Source organism: Pan paniscus, chromosome 1, assembly GCF_029289425.2.
Source record: "Pan paniscus chromosome 1, NHGRI_mPanPan1-v2.0_pri, whole genome shotgun sequence".
In the NCBI taxonomy this organism is placed as follows: Eukaryota; Metazoa; Chordata; class Mammalia; order Primates; family Hominidae; genus Pan; species Pan paniscus.
This window is the reverse complement of record NC_073249.2, coordinates 158,108,345-158,129,588: the sequence shown is the minus strand read 5'-3', so window position 1 is coordinate 158,129,588 and position 21,244 is coordinate 158,108,345.

Below are 21,244 nucleotides of genomic sequence, written 5' to 3'. Positions count from 1 at the left end.
CCTCCCCAGGAGCCAAGCAGAAGCCACTATGCTTCCTATACAGCCTGCAGAACCAGGAGCTGAATTAAACCTGTTTTCTTTATAAATTGCCTAGTCTCAGTTATTTCGTTATAGCAATAAGAGAACAGACTAACACAATTGTTCTAGCTATTAATTTTAAAATCTACCTAATTATGTGGGATAATCCCTATTGCATACTCATCATTTTTAGTCCATTGTTTATTTTTTAAAATATATCATACATACTTATTAAACATTATATGCCTCTCTAAGATCTACATTTGATGATCACTGTGTTATTAGCTATTACCCTTCTATAATGTTTTCATATGTACTTGCTATTCTTTGATTTTGAGTCCAGTCTTAGTTGATTTTAATCTGTGCTAAACAATAGGAGCTAAAATTAATTATTGCTTCATTTAGAGACTTAATGTTTGCTTCATTTAACAACAGGAATCTTCTATCTTTGAACTTCTTTGATCCTTTCCATTGATTTTCCTGATGACTCAGATTCAGCTCCAACAACTTGCTGCTATCTCAAAGATTAGTCTTTCAATAACTGGCAGTTGCACTGATGACCACTTTGCATTATGCATATATTTAACACTTATGACTGTTACTTTAACTAATATTTTTGATACTGTTTTTGCTTGGGAATTTCCTTTATCTTCTGCAAACCTGTAATGTATAAAAATTATAGTTAGTGGAAGACTTGTTATTTTGTAGTGGGAGAGCCCTTCAGAGTATTTAGTCCACCACACTGACCTAGCCTCTTACTCTTTTTTCATATTTTTTATTTCTTATGTTATTTTTTACATATAGAATATATACTTACTTTATTGTCTAAATTTGATATTTTCAAGTTATAATTTTTTTCTGTTCTGATTTTGTTGTCTTTTGTTTTTGGTGGCTCACCCTCATAGTATCTTATTTCTTGCCAGTTAGATGATTTTAGACTATAGTAATATTTCTTAAAACATTTTATTCCTAATAATTCTTTGAGATCTGTGAAGGAAGTATGTTCCTCAAAGAAGATTTGTGTTTGCTTATTTCAGGCACCTGAAGACACTACAAATATGAGCTCACTTATAATTAAATTCTTAGCTTAAGATTTTTCACATTATCCATATTGTGATATCAGCCTATAAAGACCAGTTTGAGGTCTCAAATTATCAAAAGATATTTTTATCCCCATCTACTCAGTGCAAAAGTTCAAGGGAATCAGTTTTCCTTTTAAGACCCTGAGGGTAATCTCTAGTTTTCCTTTCCCTGGAAACCCTAGTTTACATGAGAATCCCTGATTAAATGACGTGGCCTTCTATTACATTATAGATTGACCCCAAGCCTTGTCTTCCAATGTCTGTGTCCATGAAAAACAAAGTTCATGGACAAAGCTCAGGTTCTGTGGCTCAGCTTAGCTGATTTCACTTTGCTTTTGGTTATTTCTGAGTTTTCCTACTTTCTAGTTCACTGATACATGACAAATTTTAAAATGTATTTCTTCAGCATTTTTAGTTCTTTACAGTGGGAGTGTCCATTAGGGTATCCAGTTGCCAGACTTCCAGAAACAGAAGTCAACCTATTCATTCAGAAAATTAGATATTTTTCCTAAATAGATTGAGCCAATATATTTAGTTTAATTTTCCTACTTGGTTGGCCAAGCAGTTAAAAAGTATCCAATCCATTTTCAACTGACAATAGGGCAAATGCTAAATAAATAAATAATTATGTGGACTCAGTTTTGATTATCTTAAAACAATGTAGAGCTATCATTACATGTGACAAGATTTGGAGTCTGCTTTGCAAAGCTTATTTCATAAATAAAAATGACATTGTGTAAGAGGCAAGCTTAAAGTGTCAAGTCATTAAAATATGAGGACATAGGGAGAAGGCTATGTAACTTTTTCAGAGTTTTTTGTACACTTGAACTTGGTGTTTAACAATCATAGGGGTTGAGGACATTGTTCTTTGCTGAAGTTGTGGGAAGGATGAATTGTGTACACACAGATATAGCGTATGTGTGTGCATGTGTGTGTTCATTATGTATATATAGTGTGTAGCATTTTATTCTTCTTAAAGATCAATTTGTTGGGGTTCTATTATGTGAAGTTTTGGCACTACGAAGGGTGAATCCATAGTGGTCCTGCTCATGAGATACTGACACATTTTTTAGGAAACATAAGATATACGCTCTTCCCCAAGTTCCCACCTTCACACCTGCAGTATCCTTACCCATGTGCTCAACCTTCTCATTTTCCCACAGATGAACTGTCTATCCTCCACCCAGAGGTTGACACTTCTGCCAACTGTCTACTCACACTCTCTTTATAAGAACATTTCCCTATAAGTTCTCTGTTGTTTCTCCTGCATCATCAGTTTTTCTTCTTTAACTGGTTCATTCTAATTAGTTGGCATAAATGCTGTTATTTTTGTCCCCATTTTTCTCTATAGCCCCATTTTTTAGATCCCTATTAGCTAGTCTCACTTTTCAGATCCCTATTCACAGGAATACTTCTTAAAAGAGTTCTCTAAGCTTTCTGTCTGCAATTTTCCTCCTCCCACTCTCTCTGAAGTTCATTTCATTGAAATTTCTGCACCCATCATTTCAACAAAATTACCCTCTTAAGGTAAAAGATCATCTCCATGTTGCAGAACCAATGATTGGTTTTCAGCCTTCTTACTTAAGTAGTCTTAAGCAATTGAACAGTAATTAATTCCCTCCATCTTGAAGCATTTTCTCCACTTTGCTTCTAATGCAACACACTGTCCATTTCTTCTGTAGCATCAACTGCTTTTGCTGGTTCCTTTGCTGGTCTCTCTTTGGAATGTCCCAAGTTTCAGCCCTTCCTTCCTTCATACATCCTTAGGGATCTCACTGAATATCATATATTTAAATATCATCCAGATGCTGATGACTCCCAAATTTAAAGCTACAATCTTGTCTTCTCATCTCAACCCCAGACTGCTTTATCTAACTGCTGCCACAACTTCTCCACTAGATGTTTACTTGTCACAGTTAGCTTGGCATGCCTCATACTACTCTTGCTTGTTAAACCCCTTCCAACCAAGTCTTCTCAAACTGAGTAAATTACAATTCCATTCTTAGTGACCTTGTTTTTCTAGTTGTTTAGAGGGAACAAATAAAGCCAACTTGGAGTCATTAAACTTCTCTCTTTTCCTCACAAGATACATCTACCATATCACAAAATCATGTTTTAAAATGTGTTACCATCTCTTTTACTACCACCCAGATCCAAGCTACCATCAATTTCTCACCTGCATTGTTGCAATAATATTTTACATGGTCTTCCTACCTGTACCTAAAATCCATTCTCTCAACACAGAGCCAAGATGATTTGTCTAAACATAAGTCAGATCATGGCACTTCTGTGCTCTGAACCCTCCAATGGCTTACCATTTCACTCAGAGAAAAAGAAAAATGAAGTCCTCACAGCAGTCTATAAGGCTTTGCATGACTTTTCTTCCATTAGCTCCCTAACTTCATCCCCTCTCTCCTCCATGTGCATCTTTTCTAGCCTTACTGGCTTCTTTGCTTCATAGAGCACACAGAATCTTCCTTCAATTCCTAGTCTCTGTACTTGCTGCTTTATCTTTCCAGGACATAGTTCCACAGATCTCCCCTGTTATTAACTCCCTTGCCTTTAGGTCTTTGTTCAAACTGTTCTTTCTTAATGAGGTATTCTTTAGTTGTCCTATTTAAAACAGTGACCCATACTCTCTTTCTCTCTTCCTGAACTCATTTATCTCCTTAGAATTATATTTTCTATAATTTACTAATTTATTTTGTATATTGGCCATCTCTTGTCACCAAAATATAGGCTTTGTGAGAGCACGGATTTTTATCTGTTTTGCTCACTACTGGATCTTTAATACATAGACCAATCTATGGCATATAGAAATCACTCTAGAAGTATTTGTTGAGTAAATGAATAAATGGTCCTCAAATTCCCACTGACTCTTCAATCTGATATCCCTTTCATTCAGCACTCTCCAATGTCCACTTAGCTTATAACTTAGGCTTTTTTACATAAATTTTAGTTAGAATAATACTGACAAATCTTTCTTATCTCAGGTTACTTCCTCTAAGTAGTTTTCCCTGTCCCTCCAATCTAAATTAGGGAAGTCTGTTATTCTATAGAACCCTGTTTTTTCCTTCATAGCACTTGTGCATAAGACATCTCTATTTCTTTAGTTTCCATAAGCTTAGGCTCTCTGGCTTGTGTTATAAACTCTATGCTTTATGTTGACCAGAGTATGTCTCTTCATATTTAAAGGAAGCTTTTAGAATTCAATAACATTTCTCTTTCTCAAGAGCCTGGCTAAAAAAGCTATCACTTTTAAGACTTTATGTCTCCTTTCAGACATTTCAATTGACTTTTTCATTTGATCTATATCTGTTTTGTCCTTGTGTAAACTATATAGAAAATTATGAATGGTGGGAAAAAATAATGGCAATAAGGAAGATAATTATCTTGCTACACAAAGAACGTGTGAGATATGCCAGGGACAACATTAGGTGACAGCACCAACAAGGAGTGAGGGTGATCTACTGGGACATCAACTCTAAAAGAAGATGAAATTTTGAGAGGGTGAGATTAGCATTGAGGAGCTAGGAGAATAATCATGTGACTGATGAATTGTATGGTATAAGGTGAAGGAACTGTCATGATGGAAGAGGGGAGGAATGGGTTCCAGAAGTGCCCCATTAAGAACCACAGAAAGTGTAAGAAATTTGTTAGTATTTTGGAATGTATGGTATGAAAATATTGGGGCATGTAGTTAGCAGAGGAAAAATGAGCCAATGAGGAGACACAAATAACCTGGAGTAAAGTTCTGGGGAGTATAGACCTGAGTATTTTGTGCTGTGATCATAACTGGAACAAGTGTGAGGCAGGGTGAGATTGCCCTTCAGCTTCCCAGGCAATGCCAGGGTCCAGTTTGAGTGTTGGGATGGATGAAAAAAATTAATTCAAGAATCTTGGTTTCTGGATAACAAAGCTGAAATGTAGTAAGGACATTAGAGAACATGGGTGCACATACGAAAGCAGGAACAATGAAAAGAATTTAGCTAAGAAACATACGGTTTAACTGTTTTCAGTTTTACCAGGCTTAAGGCCTCCTATTTATAACAAATATATTTAATGCTCTCTTTATTATCCTTAAATGAAATTTAGGTAATATAAATTAATTTTGTGTATTCTTATAAAATCAATATGTTACCTTAACAGATATAATAAATATAAAGAAGTATTAACAAAGTAAATTATAGAAAAACAATATGTTTCAATGTCTATACTTTTTTGAAAGATCACATTAGAACAGCAAAATTGTTCCCCCAAATTTTAAAATCATGCTTCCTTCCTTGACAATTACTGGTTGATGTGGTTTGGCTCCATGTCCCCACCAAAATCTCATCTTGAATTATACTCCCATAATTCCCACATCTTATGGGAGGGACTCAATGAGAGATAATTAAATCATGGGTGCTGTTTTCCCCATACTATTCTCATGGTAGTGAATAAGTCTCACGAGATCTGATGGTTTGATAAGGGGTTTTGACTTTCACTTCTCTTTCGTTCTTTCTTGGCACTGCCATGTGAGAAGTGCCTTTCGCTTTCTGCCATGATTGTGAGGCCTCCCCAGCCACGTGGAACTGTGAGTCCATTAAACCTATTTTTCTTCCAAGTCTTGGGCATGTCTTTATCAGCAGCATGAAAACGGACTAATACAGTAAGTTGGTACCAAAAGTGGGGTATTGCTGAAAAGATAACTGAAAATGTGGAAGCAGCTTTGGAACTAGGTAACAGGCAGAGGTTGGAACAGTTTGGAGGGCTCAGAAGAAGAAAGGAAAATGTGGGAAAGTTTGGAACTCCCTAGAGACTTGTTGAATGGCTTTGACAAAAATGCTGATAATGATATAGAAAATGAAATTCAGGATGAAGTGGTCTCAGATAGAGATGGGGAACTTGTTGGGAACTAGAGCAAAGGTGATTCTTGTTATGTTTTAGCAAAAAGACTGGCAGCATTTTGCCCCTGACCTAGAGATTTGTGGAACTTTGAACTTGAGAGAGACTATTTAGGGTTTCTGGTGGAAGAAATTTCTAAGCAGCAAAGCATTCAAGAAGTTACTTGGGTGTGTTAAAGGCATTCAATTTTAAAAGGGAAACAGAGTATCAAAGTTCAGAAAATGTGCAGCCTGACAATGCAGTAGAAAAGAAAAACCCATTCTCTGCAGAGAAATTCGAGCTGGCTGCAGAAATTTGGATAAGTAAGGAGGAGCCAAATGGGAAAAAGTCTTCAGGACATGTCAGAGATCTTCATGGCAACCCCTCTCATCATAGGCCCAGAGGCCTAGCAGAAAAAAATGGTTTCATGGGCCAGGCCCAGGGCCCCTCTGCTGTGTGCAGCCTAGGGACTTGTTGCCCTGCATCTCAGCTGCTCTAGCCATGGCTAAAAGGAGCCAAGGTACAGCTTGGGCCATGGCCTCAGAGGCTGTAAGCCCCAGGCCTTGGCAACTTCCACCTGGTATTGAGCCTGCAGGTGCACAGAAGTCAAGAATTGAGGTTTGGGTACCTCTGCCTAGATTTCAGAGGCTGTATGGAGATGCTTGGATACCCAGGCAGAAGTTTGCTTCAGGGGTGGAGCCCTCATGGAGAACCTCTGCTACAGTAGTGGAGAAGAAAAATGTGTGGTCAGAGCCCCCATACAGAGGCCCTACTGGGGCCTAGTGGAGCTGTGAGAAGAGGGCCACTGTCCTCCAGACCCCGGAATGGTAGATCCACTGATACCTTGCATGGTGCACCTGGAAAAGCCACAGACACCTAATGTCAGTCTGTGAAAGCAGCTGGGAGGGAGGCTGTACCCTGCAAAGCCACAGGGGTGGAGCTGCCCAATACCATGGGAACTCATCTTTTGCATAGCGTTACCTGGATATGAGACATGAAATCAAAGGAGATCATTTTGGAGCTTTAAGATTTGGCTACCCTGCTGGATTTCAGACTTGCATGGGGCCTGTAGCTCCTTTGTTTTGGCCATTTTTTTCCCATTTGGAATGACATTTACCCAATGCCTTTACTCCCGTTGTATCTAGGAAGTAACTAACTTGCTTTTGATTTTATAGGCTTATAGGCAGAAAGGACTTGCCTTCTCTCAGATGAGACTTGGGCTGTGGACTTTTGAGTTAATGCTGAAATGAGTTAAGACTTTAGGGGACTGTTGGGAGGTATAGTTGGTTTTGAAATGTGAGTACGTGAGATTTGGCAGGTGCTGGGGGGAAATGATATGGTTTGGCTCCGTGTCCCCACCCAAGTCTCATTTTGAATTGTACTCCCATAATCCCCCTCATGTTGTGGGAGGGACCCAGTGGGACATAATTGAATTACATGTGTAGTTTTCCCCATACTGTTCTCATGGTAGTGAATAAGTCTCACAAGTTCTGATGGTTTGATAAGGGGTTTCTGCTTTCGCTTCTCTCTCATTCTCTCTTGGCACCACCATGAAAGAAGTGCCTTTTGCCTTCTGCCATGATTGTGAGGCCTCCCCAGCCTCATGGAACTGTGAGTCCACTAAACCTATTTTTATTCCTAGTATAAGGTATGTCTTTTTCAGCAGCATGAATATGGACTAATACATTGGTCAAGTGTATTCTCTTGGTCTAATAATGACCTACAGACAACTTTAAAAATACTGGGCTAAATAGACCCTCAAGACATTTACTTTATAACTTTTTGAAGCCAGAAAGATGGAAGGAGGCCAGATGGAGCTTAGAATAGAATAGAATGTTTATACATACAGCACAGAAATGTTTTATTTGATGACTGAGTGACTTCTGCCTGCTAGGTACTTTGTTGACTATATTTATGCTGTATCTTGGCCTTGAATGTTGTAATAACAGCAAGAGGGAATAGGTACTATTATTATTCTCATTTCATAACTGAGGAAACTAAAGACTAGAGATGTAAACTAACTTGCTTATTTGTCCAGTAAATAGGGAGATGGGATTCAAATACTGATCTTTCTGCTTTTAGAATCAAATTGCATGGTTATACTGTATTTCTATCATGGCAGAGGTCCCTGGTACAGGAAGATGATTTGATAAACACTTGTTGAATGAAAAAACCAGTATGCAGAGGTTTATGAGAAGGAAGCAGTTGCTCACTTAATAATTTTTAAATGCTTTCCCCAAATGAACCTAAGATTAGAAAACAAAGACAAGAATGAAAGGCTCTGAGACATGTAAAACATCTTTGACAATCATTCTGTAATGTCTACATCAAGTTCCAGCCCTGCCACATCAAAAAACCTTCCAGATACCAGTCTCACAAGAACATGATCCTAGAAGATTCTGGTGTTCATGGCTTCTGCCCACAGCGCAGGTATATACTTTCAGACCCTCACATAACCACAGCTAACCCTTTGGGACAACAAACCGAAGAAAGGAATAGCACCTACAATATTAAGAAAAAAGTACTGTGGGATTATTAACTTTCAAGGTTCAGTTGCTGTTCAGAAGCCTTTCTCCATCATCACCATTAATGGATGTGATCCACAGAGGAGCTGGTGCAGGATGAAGAAGGCTGTCCTCCCTGGAAACGATAAAATTAGCCACAGGGCTCAGATTGCTTAATCAACCATCTGGAGTTTGTGCAGACTAACTTTCTCTTTTTCAAAAATGTTTCTTTACTTTGCCAGACTAATTAGCTTGGTACTTTGAGTGAACTTAACCAGGAGATACCAATGACACAGCTTTCAGTGCTGAGCCTCAGTAGAGAGTCAGGAAGATCTCATTTTGGGGAGACTGCCAAAAAAGGAAGAGCTCTAAATGTAAGCACTGGACTTGGGAAACACACAAACAAAACAAAGAACACAGTCTCTACCTTGCACCCGTGCGCTCCTTTTAGAGCTTAGTTCTTATTTTTGAAAAAGCAGATTTCTGACACCACCTCTATTATGGACAAGCAATCTTTCCCTTTTTTCACGTTCACCTTTGGGAAGTCTGTTCATGTGCCATTCTGATCAGCTGGTAATCTGACTTTTTCCTGTTTCCTATGCAGCCACAGAGAAGGGCTAGATTTGTGGAGAAACAGAGTACTAGAGAAGTAGCCAGGGTGATTTAAATTTGTATGATTTTCAATATCCCAGGAGCAGGATGGTGCCTGCTGTGAATCTGGCAGCCAGCCTTCTTTTTTTTTTTTTTTTTAACCAAACCATCTGGCAGCCTCAGAGCCCAGTTCTTTGGTAATAATTGTGCTACTTACTCCATCTGTACTTATAACTAGTTGTCTTTGCAAATTAAACCAGCCCCATCTGTTCCCCTACCTTATAAATGAGTACAAGGGCTCCACACCCCTCCTGGAATGTGGACAACATGAAGCATGGAATGGAACACCATGGTAGTGGGGAGAGAGCAGGGTTTCCTTTCCTACTGCAAGGCTGAAAAGAGAAGGGCTGCCTTCTGAGGGCTCAGCATTTTCTGTCCTGGGTTTGCAAGGGAGCATGAATCTACAGTGGGTGCTCTGTTCTGTTTGCATCCAGGTTGCTAGACTTTAGAAAAAGCAAAGTTACTCCAAGTGATTGGCTGTGAGTAGGGTCAGTTAAGAGCCAAGGTAGAGATGAATGCTAATGCAGCGACCATTCTGTTTTCTGTAAATGCTGTGGGATTGAAAGGAGAGAAGTTAAGAGAGAAGGCCAATGGGACCTCATTAAGTTGTTCTGATTGTCTCGCTGCTATTTCTCTCTGAACCTGTGGAACAAAAGCCTAAATTTGTTTCTCAACGGAGACCTATAAGAGTAAAAGTTACTATAGTTTTCTAGAGTGACTAACAGAGAACAGTTTACACATTCTGAGAATCAAGCTCAATATTTGTCATCTTTCTGCTACCAAAGTTTGCACGTTGGTGACTCCCCAGGAAGGCTTCCCCTGTGCTCCAAGGAGGGTATGAGAATTGGTCAAAATCTCCCCTGTATTAAAGGTTAATTAAAAACCAAACAAACAAAAATTAACAGCATGATTTCCCCTCTTCCACAAAAATAAAATGAACATATGCCAATGATTTTATTTAACTGATTAATTAGTGAAGAAACCAGTAAGATGTTACAACTGGTTCAAAGGAGACTCCAGAGTAGAAATATTTATAGGCAATAGAATGCTTAAATGAATTTGCTTAATAAATACAAAACTGGTTTCTTCTGCCAGGAGAGAACAAAAATAAATGCACCTATACCAGTCAAAATCCATTTGGGTATTTATTGATAAGTATTATTTGCATTGTTACTGGTTATGTATGATTTTCAGAGTTGTAAGATAGCTCAAAGTCAATGAAAGACAAAGAGATCTCATAAAATAAGGTAATGAGAAGGGTTTGGGGCCTATAGAGTAAAACACCTGGGTTTGGGTTCCTATTGTATCACCTATTTGCCTTTTGTTTTTCTACATTAAATTTAATAATTTATATAACTTCTCTCTAAGCCTCTAACTCCTTATCCATAAAATGGGGTTTAAGTGACAAGCTCTACCTCGCAAGGATGTTGCAATAATCATTTACAGGTATAGATTTTTATAAAGTAGAGTTTAGGAAGTGCTTTCCTACATAAATGTTATCAGTAATAGTAACTAATATTTAACTGAGTTCTTATTATGTACCCAACATTATGTCAAGCACATGGATGACCTCATTTAACTTTCACTTTGCCTCCATGCAATTCTTACTATTATTTGACAAAATTAAAGCTTAAAGAGGTGACTTACTATTTAATGTCATAGAGTGACAAAGTATGTAATTGTACTACCTATAGCAGGACTATGTATGTAGGAAAGAACTTTAGGTGAGAGGGTTTCACTTTCTCTTGAAATGCAAATAGTTGCTTAGGGATTTGAGATATCTGCCCATCATGGGGGTCTAGTGAAAGGAAGGTATCTTTGCTGAAGGAGTGAGTAGAGAAAGCTGACCTTGGAAATTGCACTTTAGATTTATTACTCAGGCCTAGGAAGACAGTCTCCACATGGTGGTGTCTACAATTCAGTCCTGGCCTACCTCCTTCTCTTCTCATTTTAGACAATGGGCTCTAAACAGAAAATGGAGAAGTCTGACATATTTTGCTTGAAGAATGCCATCGACGAAAAATCTTGAATGAATTTTCCCTTTTCTTCACTTTTTATCCTAGAGTTTCCTGAGAGTTGGAGACTGTTTCTACCCTTCCACTTGAGAAACTCAAAACTTTATGTCATTTTAACAGGGCTATTTTATAAGATTAATGATGTCATTGGTGTTTATACTGAAGGCATTAATTTGATTGTGCTAATATTAACAATCTGTTTTTTTGTACTTTGATAAATATGGCTTTGTTTAAAATTTTTTTGTTCACAGATGAAATCATATAAAAATGTTGAGGAAAAAATTTAACCCAACTGTTAAAATTTATTTTTGAAAATAAAAAACAAAATAAAAATATCAATATGTTTAGCAAAACTCAATACATTTAATTTTCATTGACATGTTTATTTCTTAATGAACTGAATATTTACAAATACTTTTTTTTTTTTTTTTGTCTGAGATGGAGTCTTGCTCTGTTGCCCAGGCTGGAGTGCAGTGGCGCCATCTGGGCTCACGACAAGCTCCACCTCCTGGGTTCACGCCATTCTCCTACCTCAGCCTCCCGAGTAGCTGGGACTACAGGCGCCTGCCACCACGCCCGGCTAATTTTTTTTTGTATTTTTAGTAGAGACGGGGTTTCACCGTGTTAGCCAGGATGATCTCGATCTCCTGACCTCATGATCCACCCTCCTCGGCCTCCCAAAGTGCTGGGATTACAGGCGTGAGCCGCCGCGCCTGGCCTACAAATACTTTTACAGTGGAAACAAAGTTTTCTTAAAGAAAAATAAGAGTGATTAGATTTGGCTAAGAAAAAGTACAACCCTTTCTTTATAATAATTTTTCCCAGGGTTATTTTGTGTGTTCCTCCAGATGCCAGTTAATTTTATAGAGTTCCTTTTTGTCTGTCAGTTGGGATTGAATGATGGACTTTTAGAACTGGAGAGCCAACCTCCTCTTATCCTCCATCACCTTTATAGACAGGTAACTGAAGCTTAGGTTATTTTATGAGCAACATTATTGAAACGATAAATATGGTTTAATTGAGTAGGCTCTGTAAATCCTCCATCATCATCATGATATATCTATCAACAAAATGATTTATGCATTTTTGAAGCTAGAAATTTCCCTTTATCAATCTGGAAAGGAAAAACATCGACATTTACTAATTCTAAGTTATTTGATTTTAACTGTCTGATTTTTAAAAAAATGTTGATTACCCAGTTTAGGCTTGTTAATTGTATTATTATCAGTCCTTTCCTCCTTTTCTGTAAATGTGATTTTGAAAATGTATAGAATAGCACCACAGTGCAATTCTTTAGGAACATTTTAAGCACCCTAGAGATTTTTCAAAGAATCATCCATTTCCACCAAAATATGTCTGGCCTAAAGAAATGCATGCTTCAGGAATATTTCCACATTCTAGCTTGTGGCTAGTGGACTGAAGCTAGGTCAGCCCAGCAACAGTTTAGAAAAAAATGTATGGCTAAGGCCAGGCGCAGTGGCTCACGCCTGTAATCCCAGCAATTTGGGAGGCCGAGGAGGGTGGATCACCTGAGGTCGGGAGTTCGAGACCAGCCTGACCAACATGGAGAAACCCCGTCTCTACTAAAAATTACAAAATTAGCCAGGCGTGGTGGCGCGTGCCTGTAATCCCACCTACTCGGGAGGCTGAGGCAGGAGAATTGTTTGAACCTGGGAGGCAGAGGTTGCGGTGAGCCGAGAGATTGTGCCATTGCACTCCAGCCTGGGCAACAAGGGTGAAACACTATCTCAAAATAAATAAATAAACAAATAAAAAGAAAAAGAAGAAATGTATGGCTATGAGGAAGCAGCTATCTTTTAGGCTAAATTCAAAAGTATTTCTTTCTAAATTAGTACTTTCAGTGGCACTTGCATGGAGAGACGTTAGGGAAAAAATCCTTCAGCTACTTTTAAAATCCTGGGTCAAGTGGAAAAGACCATCATTCTTCCCTAAACTGTAGCCCTGCGCTGTTGTTGAAACTGAGTGATGAATTCCTGCAAGGAGAATCATTTGGCTATTTCCAATCTATTTCCACACATGTAAAAGTTTTTCTGGAAAGTCTTGGAAGTGAACTACAATCATTTACAGAAAGAATGGCTCCTGAATCTGAATATCAGTGTGTAGGCACCTGGGTAGAAACTCACATCAGGAGCTGAGGAACCATTTATCACATCAGGATTCTCTCTGAACCCTCACAAGGCGTTCTGCATGAGTTTCTATAAATCTTTCATCATGGCCATGAATTCTTAATCAGCTCTAGATTTTTCTCTCTTGCCATGCACAGCTTTTTCTTCACCTTTTTCTCTCTAACAGATTGATCATGTCTCCTTAGTATATTTTTTCTTTCGTTTGCCTTTTGCTAATGCTGTCTGTCTTTTAGGTTATTGCAGCAAATGGACTAGGAACTGCAGCATCATTTGTTTTTTTGTGGTCCAGTGAGCTAAGAACACTGGATTTCAAGTCAAGTGAGCAGGGTATTAATCTGTTCTCTTCTCACAAGCTGTGTGACCTTCGATAAGTTATTTGAAATCTGTCTCTATACTTTCCTGATCTACAAAATGGAGCCAAACAAGCTTACCTCACGAGGACTGACTGATGATGATAGCCATGCTCCAGTGAGTGCCCCCTTATGTCAGACACCATGTAAAGTGCTTTACCCAGATTTTTCCGTCTTCAAAACAGCTCTCCAGGGTAGGCTATTATATCACCATTTTATGTATTAGGAAACTGAGACCCATAAAAGTTTCTCTAGCTATTGAAGTCAGGCAGGCTTTGAACCCAGATGTCTGTGGCCACAAAGGGATGGTCTCTTGGAATATGACAGTGCTTCCCCGTAGGTTTCAAATATTGCCTGTAATCTACCTGTCTAGTTGATGACAATGTAAACCATTTATGAATTTCCTTCACCTATTGGACTCTGTCTTTTGGACCACCTATTTCTCTTTACAGCTCTAGCTTTAAAGCCAAGTTGCCAAGTTATCCTATCATTTGGTCCAGGCTTTTCATACCTTCCATGGTAGTAGTTAAGAGCATAGACTTTAGAACTAGAATGCCCAGGTTCAGATTCCAGCTTCCCAGCTCATAGCTGTGTGGCCTTGAGCAAGTTGCTTAACTTCAGTATGTCTCAGTTTCCTCATCTGTTAGATGGAGATATAGTACCCATGTGAAGGTTGTTGGGAAAATTAAGTGAGTTGTTTTAATCAAAGCACTTTGATCACAGCTTGGAACATGGTAAGAGCTATATCAGTGTTGGTTATATAGTAGTCTGGGTTGTGAGGCCTCAGCATGATGTTCTCTCTCTAAACTCATTCGATGTATGATATTTAATTATGGTTTTCTTTCCTAACCTTCAGTTGCTACCTTTAAAATTTTTATTTTTGTGGTTTCAGGTACAGTGTTAGTTACCTAGGCAGATATGTAACAACTTGATACTTTCTTTCCTTAAATGCGCATCACACTGTAGCTTAGTTCAATGTTCCTTAGACGCCTTTGGCAAAAGTGTTACAAGGTATATAAAAAAATTAAAAGATTCCTTTCATGTCATATACATTTGTGTCATTTGTGTGTCACATAAACTTGGGAATTGCAATAAACTATAATATCTGCTTGGGAATTTATAATGAATATTAGCAAATTTACTTCCCTGAGAATTCCAATAGAAAATGAATGAGTTTAATTTTGTTTAAAACAGTGCTTCCCAAATTATTTTTCCAATTCACTCTCCTATTTATTAAGAAAATACCCACACAGTGTTGAAAATGCTTGTCTAGTGAGCTCTGACTTTTGTTAGTAAGAGAATGCCTGAAGAAAGTACTTAGGAAAACCTGTTTTAAATATTGGCCCTATAGGATTTCTATTTTTGTAGCAAACTAAATTATCAGAAGGCTAATTGTTAGCTTATCTTGATTCAGAGTACTTAGAATCACCAACACCATGTTGCATTTTAAACTTATGAGATCTATTTATGCTGAATATAGAGATAAGAAACAATAATTTGAAATTCATTTGAGATATTATGGTCCATCATGTTGAGAACATTGCCTTTGTTGTGGACTAAAGTCACTATGGCTTGAATATGTCCCCCAAAGTTTAGGTATTGGAAATTTAATCCCCCATGCAACACTGCTGGAACCTTTAAAAGGTACTAGGTCACAATGGCTGTGGTCTCATCAGTGGACTAATTATTGATGAGATAATTATTTTGGGAGCAGGTTAGTTACCTTGGGGGTGGATTCTTGATTTTAAAAAAGGGGGTAAGTTTAGCCCCTTTCTTTCTTGATCTCACATGAGTGCTCCCTTGCCCTTCCACTGTTCATCACAAGGAGGCTCTCACTAGCTGCGGCTTGGACTTCCCAGCCTCCACAGCCATGAGTAAAGTACATTTTTCTTCTTGATAAATTACTCACTTTCAGTTATTCCGTTATAGCAGCAGAAAATAGACTAAGACAAATATCTTTTACATATAATCTTCTACACTGAATTTTGTTTTATATGCCTGTTGGGAATAATTTTATTTCCCTTGAAGAACCAAGGGAAATAATAGTTTCCTCCTTTCTGATGAGAATCTTTTTACAGCAGATTCTAAGAAGCTCACAGAAATAGTTGAAACCTCAGCAGGACAACTTTGTTGTTCTTAGATTTGACATTTTTATATTCATCTTTTCTCTGGTCCTAGTTTTCTATTTTTATGTAAATATTTGATGTCAGTTTCTTTTATGATAAGCCACCTCAAGATCTTTGTGGAAAGATGCATGCATATAATAAACATAAATATATTAAACAAGAACCACTTTAAAAGTGAAACACTTGCTATCAAAGCAAGCAATTGCAATGTAAGTTTCTGTGAGGGCTAAGTACAAACTAAGCAGCTCAGAAGAATTCAATGGTGTGAGTGGGGAAAAATGGAAGATTCAGAGAGGATCTAACAGGTGAGCTGCATGCTGAAGGATAAGACAAAGGGCTTCTTATGAAGAGAATAATATCTATACAGGCAGAGAAGCTGGAAAGTGTATCTGCAGTATATCTAGGGATTGGCTGGTATTGTGGCAGATCTGAAACACAGGGTTGTTGGGAGCAACAAAGCAGAACTATTGAGTAGTATTGAGTAAAGCTTTGTATTTTGTAGTTCCTTCTTATTTCCAGAGTGATTAGAAACATGTCCTCAGAGTCATGGTGACTCTTGGGCCCTTGAAGAGCTCTATCTCTTCTAACCTTTGGTGGTGCTATTTTGTCTGATACCTTTTTGATGAACTACCATGACAGTGGTTTGTAATCTCCAAGATAGGGATTAAATTTTCAAAAGAGGAATTAATAGGATGCATTGGAGAGATGTACATATTATAAAACAATGAGTCATAAGTGACCTGTGGCTGTATGAAATGTCCTGGGCAGAAATTATATCTTTTGGGTTTATTTTCATCTGGTGCTGCTTTATCTGACTTTATACACTGTCTTACCACAACCCATCAAATAGATTTTGTTTATTAAAGGAAGTCAATTGACTGCGCCATTCTGTGCATATATTATCTATTTAATAACAAAGGAAGATAGAGTCTTCTCTTTTTGGTGACTGTTTCCTTTGCAAGCTGCTGCTTCTATGTGTTTCATTAGATCACTGTCACCACAGTTATTAACAGAGAACTCTTTTTTTCTGTTGCACATTGCAATGAAAAGACATCCTTGTAACTTTGCCAAAAGATGACAGCTTCAGGATGGAGCCAGTTACAGCTGATTTTCTCCAGGTCTCTCTGTCTCTCTCCCATCAGACATAATATGATATTTGGGATCCCCTATCCTGCCACACTCATACTCCCCACCCACATCTATTCTTAGTTTTTCTGCAAGGATATTTTCTGAATTATACCTGATAACTTCTCTGAATTATCAGTATTACTTTTAAAAATCATAGAATATACACATTTGTATCTATTTATGATAAAATATAATGAGTTTGATCCATAAGATTTTTGCTTGTACAGAATCAATTCATTGAGGAAAGTTAATCAATCCACACTGTCATGTGATATCATAGAGTTCAATAAGTCTTTCCTGCTTTGTCTGGAATTTTTATTTTTTTAATCCACTTTTAGTCCTGTGAAGATATGAGATATATTAAAAGACTCACTATACATCCTGAGAAGAGTATTGGTTTTATATTTTCAAAATTACTAGCCCCCTAGAGAAAATTCTCTGTGTCTTAAAGATACTGTGTCCTTTTCCATCTAACCTAAGACCCTCTACTAATACTCGAAGCTCCTGGCAGCTGGGATATTCCTCTCATTAATTATAAAAGAATACCTAATCTATTAGGAAATCATTTCAAAAATATTATTTGCTTCCTACGTTTAGAAAAAAATAAAAGTTTAGGGCTATTCCAAGTTTGTCCCCAGTTATTTTTGTCTTACTGAATTTTACTTATTTGTGGGTGATAATATTTAGTTATGTTCTTTCTTCCAAAGACATACACACATTTTATATGTTTGTGTGTATAGGAAAGTTTAATCAGAGGCAAGGAAACCAGATTCAAAGTACTTGGAATTTTACGAAAAAATTCTAAATGAAGATACAAATCCTGTGTTTCACAATGTACTCTACTGATGAAATTTATTGTATTCCCAGAATAGATATTTATGGTAGACAATAAGTAAAGACTGGTAATTTATGGGACTATAACTTGGCTTCTGATTAGTTATTTTTATTCTCATTCTATGATTTTATCTGGGATATTTTTACTGTCATGTACCTCAAGTTCATTGAAGATTGGGGCTGCTGTCTCAGATTCTTTGGAATAGCTCACCTTTAACACGAACCTTTGCCATTTCAGCATCTTCTTATTGTACTAAGCTAGGCTTGTTGTTCCGAGATGGCAAGGCAGGAGGTTCTTGTTATATAGTAAGAAATTATGATGGTTAAATTAAAGTAGGTTTAAACATCATCATATCAATATTATCATTAAATGTGAATGGCTTAATATCCTGATTAAAAGGTAGAGATTGACATTTGGATAAACTAGAAAGACCTAATTATATCCTGTCAGCAAAACACTTTAAGCAGAAAGACAGAAAAAGATTAAAAGTAAAAGATGGGGCCGGGCACAGTGGTTCACGCCTGTAATCCCAGCACTTTGGTAGGCTGAGGCAGGCGGATCACAAGGTCAGGAGATAGAGACTGTCCTGGCTAACACAGTGAAACCCCATCTCTACTAAAAATACAAAAAAAAAAAAAAAATTAGCCGGGCATGGTGGCGGGTGCCTGTAGTCCCAGCTACTCGGGAGGCTGAGGCAGGAGAATGGCTTGAACCCAGGAGGCGGGGCTTGGAGTGAGCCCAGATCACGCCACTGCACTCCAGCCTGGGTGACAGAGCAAGACTCCTTCTCAAAAAAAAAAAAAAAAAAAAAAAAAAAAGCAAAAGATGGTAAAAAATACGTTTGCTAATACTAATCAAAAGAAAGCTTATGTAGCTCTATTAATATCAAAGTCAATTTGAAAGCAAAGTATATTACCAGGGATAAAAAGAAGATCATTTCTTAATAATAAAGGGATCAGTTTATCTAGAGGACATAGCAATCCTAATGGTTAAAGCAACAATCCTAGACACTCAAATACACAGAGCAAAACCTGATAGAACTGCAAAGAGAAGTAGACATATCAACAGTTATACTTGAATATTTCAATGCCCCTTCCTCAATAATTGATAGAACAAGTAGACAAAAATCAGTAAAGGTGTCTAAAATCTGTACAATACTGTCAACCAATTTGAACTAATTGACATTTATAGAATGTTCCACCCAACAACAGCAAAATAGATTGTTTTATCAAGTTAACATAGAATGTTTACCCACATAGACCATATTCTTGGCCATAAAGCAAGTCCGTATAAATTTTAAAATTATTCAAGTCATACAAACTATGTTCTCTGACCACAGTGAAATTAAACTAGAAACCAATAATGTGAAAACATCTGGAAAAAACCCAAATATTTGGAAACTAAATAACACAATTCTAAATACCCCACGAACTAAAAAGTAATCAAAAGCCTAATTTAAAAATACCTTGAACTGAATGAAAATAAATTGTGGATGCCATCAAAGCTGAATTAAGAGGGAAATTTATAGCACAAAATGTCTATACTAGGAAAGAAAAGAGTACTCAAGTCAATGATCTTAGCTTCCACTTTAAAGAAATTATAAATGGAAGAGCAAATGGAATCCAACTAAGCAGATGAAATAATCAGCACAGAAAATGGCGAAATAGAAAACAAAAAATCATTAGAGAAATATCAGTTCAACCAAAAGCTAGTTACTTGATAAGATTAATAAGATTGATAATTCCCTACCCAGACTTATCAGGAAAAGAAGAGAGAAGACAAAAATTGCCAATATCATGAATGAGAGAGTTGATATCACTATATATTCTAGAAACATTAAAAGAATACTAAGGGAATGTTGCAAAAACCTTATGTCAATAAGTTAGAAAATGTAGGAAAAATGGGCAAATTCCATGAAAAACATAATCTATCAAAACTTACTGAGGAAAAATAAATAACAAAACAGTCCAATCTCTATTAAAGAATTATGTTTTTGATTAAAAATTTACTGACAGAAAAACAGTGCACACAGATGGTTTCACTGGTAAATTCTATCAAACATTTACAGAAAAATAATATAAATGATACGTAAACTCTTTCAAAAAATAAATGAGGGAATAAATTCTATCTCATTCTTTGAAGCCAGTATTACTTTGATACTAAAACCAAAGACATAGCAACAATATATAACTCTAATGAATATAGATGCAAAATTCCTAACAAGATTTTAGCAAATATAATTCACAAATGTATCAAATGATAATATTTTATGACCAAGTAGAATTTCTCACCAAAATACATGATTGGTTTAACACTCAGAAATCAGTCATTGGAACTTGCTATGCTAAGAGACAGAAAGGGAAATCCTTAGTATCATCTCAATAGATCCAACAAAAGCACTTAAAAGATTCAACAGTTTTCACAGTGAAAATCCTCAGAATACTAGGTACAGAAAAGTACTACTTCAACCTGAAAAAGAAAATTTCTGAAAAACTTATAGCCAATATTATGATGAAAGACTAAATTCTGCCTGAGCATGACGGCTCATGCCTGGAATCCCAGCATTTTGGGAGGTCAAGGCCACTGGATCACTTGAGCTCAGGAGTGTGACACCAGCCTGGGCAACATGGCAAAACCCCATCTCTACTAAAAATCAGCCAGGCATAGTGATGTGTGCCTGTGGTGCCAGCTACTTGGGGGGCTGAGGTGGAATGATCACTTGAGCCCTGGAGGTCAAGGCTGCATTGAGCTGTGATTACGCCACTGCACTACAGCCTGGGTGACAAAGTGAGAACCTATCTCAATAAACAAATAAATAAATATAAATTATTTCTCATGTGAGGCAAGAATATCCTCTTTCCCCACTTGTATTTAATATTGTATTTGTGGTCCTAGCTAATGTATTAAAAAAGTACAAGAAATAAATGGCATTGAGATTGAAAAAGGAGAAATAAAAACTGTCTTAATTTGCAGATGATATCATGGTCTCTGCCAAAAATCGGAAGGCATTTTCAAAAATGCTACCAGAACTAATAATTATGTTTAGCCCATTCGTAGGATATAAGATCAATATACAAACATCAATTGTATTTTTATATAGTAAAAAGAAACAATTGGAAATTAAAGTAAAAATATTATTTGCTATAGCATTGAACAATATGAAATATTTTGGGGTAAATATGTACTAGACTTCTCCATTGAAAACCAACTGTGAGAAACTCAAGATGACCTAAATAGAGATATATATCATTTTCATGTATCAGAAAACATAATTTTTTTAAGATGTCAATTTTACCTTAAGTATTCTGTAGATTCAATTCAGTACTAATCAAAATTTCAGTAAGCTTTCTTTGTAAAAATTGACAAGCTTAGTCTAAAATTCATGCAAAGGAATTACAATAGAAAACAACAACAACAAAAAGCAAAGTTGGAGGACATTTACTAAGTGAGTGCAAAACTTATTATAAAAGTACAGCAAACAAGGCAGTGTGGTATGGGGAAAGGCAGGCATGTAGGTCAATG